Source organism: Bos taurus, chromosome X (genome assembly GCF_002263795.3).
Source record: "Bos taurus isolate L1 Dominette 01449 registration number 42190680 breed Hereford chromosome X, ARS-UCD2.0, whole genome shotgun sequence".
NCBI lineage: Eukaryota > Metazoa > Chordata > Mammalia > Artiodactyla > Bovidae > Bos > Bos taurus.
In genome coordinates this window covers 71,143,283-71,150,249 of record NC_037357.1, presented here as the reverse complement: position 1 = coordinate 71,150,249, position 6,967 = coordinate 71,143,283, and the positions used below count along the sequence as shown (strand labels likewise).

Genomic DNA, 6,967 nt, shown 5'->3' with positions numbered 1-6,967 from the left:
TGCACAGCAGAGACATGGTTCTGACGCTCCTCTCTCTTCAATATGATCTCTGTTCCTGGACAGTTGTTTCTGTCTGCATTACTCACGGAATAACACTGTATACATTCCTTCAAGAACCAAGGAATCCACGACAGGCAGACACCATCTCTGCTTTCTAAGCCACAATGATAAATTAACATTAAGCCTGCAGAAGGATGAATTAAATTACTTCCCTAAGAAGTCTGTACTTACCCTTAGTTCTCTGAGATAATCAATCAATGGAAACCAAAACTGGTCCACATTAACTGAGAGCACGTGGACACCGCTTTCCTTCAACTCCTTACCCTTTGAATGATCATTGAGAGGCACTTGAAACTGGAAGGATGTGGCACTCCTCTAGGAAATAGCGAAGACTCCAGGAGAGGGCTCCGTTTTCCGACAGAAAAGTGCCATCAAATATATTGTTAAGCTTGAAGCAGAGGCTAAATGGTTTGGTGGGAGCAGTTTTTGTTGTTGTTGTTGTTTTTTGAGGGGGGATGTCAGTTTTTTCTCATTAGTTTGTCATTGCTGTGGTTCAAGTTCTCAGAAGGTTGAGAATCTTGCCAGGTCCTTCTCCATCTCTGGATACTGCTCTCTCAGCTTCTCCATGGCCATCCTGTGCTCCTCATCCACTTCTGCCTGTTTGCTGTGCTGCTCTTTCATGAAATCCTCCCACTGTGTTCTGTGCTGTTTCTCACTAGCCATTAAAAGGTCATTATGAATCTTTTTTCACTCCTGTTCCCTCTGGTGGAATCTACAGACCGAGTCAGTAGCTGCTTGCAATCTCTGGAGAACTTGGTCTAAGTTGTCTTGCATTGTTTCTCTACACGTCAGAAGAGTATGTTCACTTGTCCCATGGATCATATTCTTCAGATTTTCAAGAACTCGCATTTCTCAAAGACCATGTTTTTCTTCAAATTCTTTCACAAAATAACGGGTTTCACCTTGGATAACTGGTCAGTGATCTAACAGCCTTGAATGAATTTCCCCAAGATCCTTGATAATGAGGTATGCTGGTGAGCCCGCAAACCCCAGAGAGTCCTTCTTCTTGCCACCACCACCACGTGGGGCGGCCTCACAACCCACTAGGGTCTCTGTCCCACTGAGACTCACCCCACAAATTTAGTGTTATTTTCATCTTAATTTCATATTTACTGCCTTTAGTGCTTGAATGAAATATGCATAAAGGTTGCTGTTTAGTGTATTTTGACACTAAGTAGTGACTCTTCATTCTGTCTTTCATCATAAGTTTCACTTATATTACTGTGCAGGTCCCTTTTAAAATGTTATTTGAAATGTATGGAATGATGAATTTCTTTGTCTTACTCTTTCAGGAATTGAAAGTATTACTTTTGTGATTCTGTAAATATGGAGAATGTTATAGATTCAACAGTGTGAGAGGATCATCATATATCTAGGTAGGGAAGAATTCTGGCACATTAAGAATGATGCCCAATATAGTGTCACTCCTTCCCTGTAAAGGTCAGTTGGCTTTATATACCATATTTAGGTTTCAGGCCACTGTTGTGGAACCCAGAGTGGGTCTGATACAGTTACAAGTAATTTTCTGTCAGGACCATCTTAAATCATTAAAAGCAATTCAAGAGATAAACTACTAGACTCCTGAAATTGTTAGGCTTCGACTTCCTGTCTCATGAGTTAGTCTTTGAAAGAAGTCAGTCTACCTGAAGTTCTTTTTTTCCTCCTGAGTTTCTTAAGGCCAGAGATAATATTAACCTGCTCCATTCAAAGTCATAAGCAGATTTTCTGGCTCTTTCTGACCCTTAACATTTGGGTCTTATTTAAACTGGTTTTTGGAAGTAAAGAAACAAAATAAATTGCTTTCTAGGGATATCTTTCCACATGCAATTTTCCTTTTTGTAGGGTTGCTTTGAAGCAAGAGTATATGTATTATATCCAATAAAATGAATTTTCCAGGTAATTTGACTAATATAGCATTATTACATAATGCATGTTTGGATGAAGGGTGGAGGGGTGCTTTGATGAGGATAAGTATGTAGAAAAACCAGAATAATTATACAAATTAGTCAGCAATTATTTTCAGTTAGTATAAGAAGGAAATAAATTTGTAAATTAATGTTTTCATGACTATACATTTGCATGGAAAATTAGCCAATCAGTTATGTATATGTAAAAACTCATGAAAAAAAATTTGAAAGCAAAAAGGAATGGAAAAAATGTTTTCATAAAGAAAAAATAACTATAACTGTCCTTTTGAAAAGAGTTTATTACAAATTTGGGACTTTTGATCCCATCCATGTAGTGTTCATTTCCTTAAGATTTAGTAGAAATTAGTAAAAATGTTGGTTTCATATTTATTATACTGTAAATGTACATGTAAAAGTAGGAAGTGAAGAAACACCTGGAGTAACAGGAAAATTTGACCTTGGAATATGGAATGAGGTGGGGCAAAGGCTAATAGAGTTTTGCCAAGAGAATGCACTGGTCATAGCAAACTCCCTCTTCCAACACAAGAGAAGACTATACATGGACATCACCAGATGCTCAACACCAAAATCAGATTGATTATATTCTTTTCAGCCAGAGATGGAGAAGCTCTATACAGTCAGCAAAAACAAGACTGGGAGTGGACTGTGGCTCAGATCATTAAACTCCTTATTGCCAAATTCAGATTGAAATTGAAGAAAGTAGGAAAAGCCATTGGACCTTTCAGGTATGACCTAAATCAAATCCCTTATGATTATATAGTGGAAGTGAGAAATAGATTTAAGGGACTAGATCTGATAGATAGAGTGCAGGATGAACTATGGGCGGAGGTTCGTGACATTGTACAGGAGACAGGGATCAAGACCATCCCCAAGAAAAAGAAAAGCAAAAAAAGCAAAATGGCTGTCTGAGGAGGCCTTACAAATAGCTGTGGCAAGAAGAGAAATTAAAAGCAAAGGAGAAAAGGAAAGATATAAGCATCTGAATGCAGAGTTCCAAAGAATAGCAAGGAGAGATAAGAAAGCCTTCTTTAGTAATCAATGCAAAGAAGTAGAGGAAAACAACAGAACGGGAAAGACTAGAGATGTCTTCAAGAAAATTAGAGATACCAAGGGAATATTTCATGCAAAGATGTGTTTGATAAAGGACAGAAATGGTATGGACCTAACAGAAGCAGAAGATATTAAGAAGAGGTGGCAAGAATACACAGAACTGTACAAAAAAGATCTTCATGACCAAGATAATCACGATGGTGTGATCACTGACCTAGAGCCAGACATCCTGGAATGTGAAGTCAAGTGGGCCTTAGAAAGTATCAGTACGAACAAAGCTAGTGGAGGGGATGGAATTCCAGTTGAGCTATTTCAAATCCTGAAAGATGATGCTGTGAAAGTGCTGCACTCAATATGCCAGCAAATCTGGAAAACTCAGCAGTGGCCACAGGACTGGAAAAGGTCAGTTTTCATTCCAATCCCAAATAAAGGCAATGCCACAGAATGCTCAAACTACTGCACAATTGCACTCATCTCACACACTAATAAAGTAATGCTCAAAATTCTCCAAGCCAGGCTTCAGCAATATGTAAACCGTGAACTTCCATATGTTCAAGCTGGTTTTAGAAAAGGCAGAGGAACCAGAAATCAAATTGCCAGCATCTGTTGGATCATGGAAAAAGCAAGAGAGTTCCATAAAAAAACATCTTCTGCTTTACTGACTATGCCAAAGCCTTTGACTGTGTGGATCACTATAAACTGTGGAAAATTCTGAAAGAGATGGGAATACCAGACCACCTGATCTGCCTCTTGAGAAACCACTATGCAGGTCAGCAAACAACAGTTAGAACTGGACATGGAACAACAGACTGGTTCCAAATAGGAAAAGGAGTACGTCAAGGCTGTATATTGTCACCCTGCTTATTTAACTTATATGCAGAGTACATCATGAGAAATACTGGGCTGGAAGAAGCACAAGCTGTAATCAAGATTGCCAGGAGAAATATCAGTAACCTCAGATATGCAGATGACACCACCCTTATAGTAGAAAGTGAAGAGGAACTAAAAAGCCTCTTGATGAAAGTGAAAGAGGAGAGTGAAAAAGTTGGCTTAAAGCTCAGCATTCACAAAACTGAGATCATGGCATCTTGTCCCATCACTCCATGGGAAATAGATGGGGAAACAGTGGAAACAGTGTCAGACTTGATTTTTTGGGGCTCCAAAATCACTGCAGATGGTGATTGCAGCCATGAAATTAAAAGACGCTTGCTCCTTGGAAGGAAAGTTATGACCAACCTAGATAGCATATTGAAAAGCAGAGATATTACTTCGCCAACAAAGGTCCATCTAGTCAAGGCTATGGTTTTTCCAGTAGTCATGTATGGATGTGAGAGTTTGACTGTGAAGAAAGCTGAGCGCTGAAGAATTGATGCTTTTGAACTGTGGTGTTGGAGAAGACTCTTGAGAGTCCCTTGGACTACAAGGAGACCTGACCTGTCCATTCAAAAAGAGAACAGTCCTGCATGTTCATTGGAAGGACTGATGCTAAAGCTGAAACTGCAGTACTTTGGCCACCTCATGCAAAGAGTTGACTCATTGGAAAAGACTCTGATGCTGGGAGGGATTGGGGGCAGGAGGAAAAGGGGACGACAGAGAATGAGATGGCTGGATGGCATCACCGACTTGATGGACATGAGTTTGAGTGACCTCCGGGAGTTGGTGATGGACAGGGAGGCCTGGCCTGCTGCAATTCATGGGGTCGCAAAGAGTCAGACATGACCGAGCGACTGAACTGAACTAAGATTTACAGCATAACTTATTGAAATTTAGTGAAATAGTCTTTTTTTTTTCTTTTTCAAAGTTTTTTTTTTCTTTTTTCTTTTTAATTTTATTTTTAAACTTTACAATATTGTATTAGTTTTGCCAAATATCAAAATGAATCCGCCACAGGTATACCTGTGTTCCCCATCCTGAACCCTCCTCCCTCGTCCCTCCCCATACCCTCCCCCTGGGTCATCCCAGTGCACCACCCCAAGCATCCAGTATTGTGCATCGAACCTGGACTGGTGACTCGTTTCATACATGATATTATACATGTTTCAATGCCATTCTCCCAAATCTCCCCACCCTCTCCCTCTCCCACAGAGTCCATAAGACTGATCTATACATCAGTGTCTCTTTTGCTGTCTTGTACACAGGGTTATTGTTACCATCTTTCTAAATTTCATATATATGCATTAGTATACTGTATTGGTGTTTTTCTTTCTGGTTTAAATAATTATATTTAAGAACTTTTCTATAAAAATGTCATAAGGTATATTGATATCAATTAAAAATACTGAATCATTGCTGTGGGCAGCTAATTCTTTGAATTGTTCCGCTATTTCTATTTAAAGTTGAGAAATTTGTAGCTTACAGAATTGCAGTGTAGTTCTGGTTTTTACTTCCCTAAATGAATAGAGGCAGTTTATCATGGGGAACATACTGTCATAAGATCTTGGTTTTAGCTGACAGTGACTAAAGTCCATAGGTAGGCTCTTCCTGAAATTTATTTCTGTCGATGGACATGAGTCTGAGTGAACTCCGGGAGTTGGTGAAGGACAGGGAGGCCTGGCGTGCTGCGATTCATGGGGTCGCAAAGAGTCAGACACGACTGAGTGACTGATCTGATCTGATCTGATAGTTGTAAACTGGATACATATTTGCCAAATAAACTTTTGAGTGGAATTGAAAAAAAAGTTTAAGAAACAGGTCAGGATACCAGTGACTTTTGCGGTTCGGTCCTTCACAATTAAAGGTTCAGGTCTGCTTTAGGGAAGCCATATAATCATAGAGCACTTTAGTGTTCTCCTGAGGTGAGGCTTAGGAAATGATATCCAGGAGTTCAAATGATAGGGACCAGTTTCTGTCTGGAGCAGATCTCCAAGGGCAGTTCAAGATCAGAAGGAATTCTCAGAGCTTTTCATACTCTAGAAAGATTTGTTCTTAGGATACTCCGGGCACTAGGAGAAACTGACTGGCTCTTTATTCATTAAACAAATATTCATTAGGCACTGTGATAGGCAATCCTGATAAATGATGAACAAAATTGATATCATTACTACTTTTCACTGAGTTTACAGTCCACCTGATACAGAATCAAAGAACAAAAGTAAACCACCACAATCCAACTTTAGGGTCAAAAGAGTTATAACACGTAGCTCTAGATAATCTCTGTTGGTAGTTTTGCCTGCTTGGCCTATTCATACCCTATTTTGAATCTTGTATCCAGGGCTGCTGTTTGATTTCATTCACCAGAGTACCTTTGCTGATTATTAAACATGTTGAAAATTTCTGTACCAATTGGCATGAAGCTGCTACACTCTAACCCTCCAAATCCTTCCTCCCATAAATACCCTGGCCACTCTGACTCCTCCATCTGAATCCTTGTATCTCTTTATGATTCAGTAACAAACAAATGAGGGGTCTTTAATTCCCAGTTCTAATAGTACCCACTGCATTTCTTGCTCATGTGAGTTGTTAAATATTTTGACCTTCTCTTCTGCTTGTATCAGTATTGACATTCTTGTTCCAAAACCCACTTAGTAATGCTATTATTCTTAGACTCTGGCTCTGCTTTTTCCCTGCAGCTCTTAAGTAAATGAAGATATATTCATGAACACTGAATCTTTTGACTGGGTCTTCCTTATTGTTAGTAATTTTATTTTATTTTTCTTGCCTTTCTTTGAATCTTTATTTCGGTGTTTTTCTCTAAAGTTATCTGCTTCTTGATATATTACCCAGATGCAGAGTGACTTGTGAAATTATCGCTTGCCATCTGTTGACCAAATCAAGTGACCTGAGACACGAAAGAGAGGACCACATCTCGGTGTAAGACACTGATTACCTTGAATATTCTATTTTAGTATCCCAGTTTTATATGATGTCTCAGACCTAAAAGCTACTGATATTGTATTGTGCTTCATAACAAAACAGTTATTTTTTTCAAG

At 39.1% G+C, this 6,967-nt stretch overlaps 1 pseudogene; it reads right to left on the bottom strand.

Annotated features, from left to right (window-relative positions):
- Nucleotides 1–215: 215 nt before the first annotated feature.
- Nucleotides 216–6,396, bottom strand: LOC100138647 (biogenesis of lysosome-related organelles complex 1 subunit 5-like; annotated as a pseudogene).
- Between the last annotated feature and the right edge of the window lie 571 nt (nt 6,397–6,967).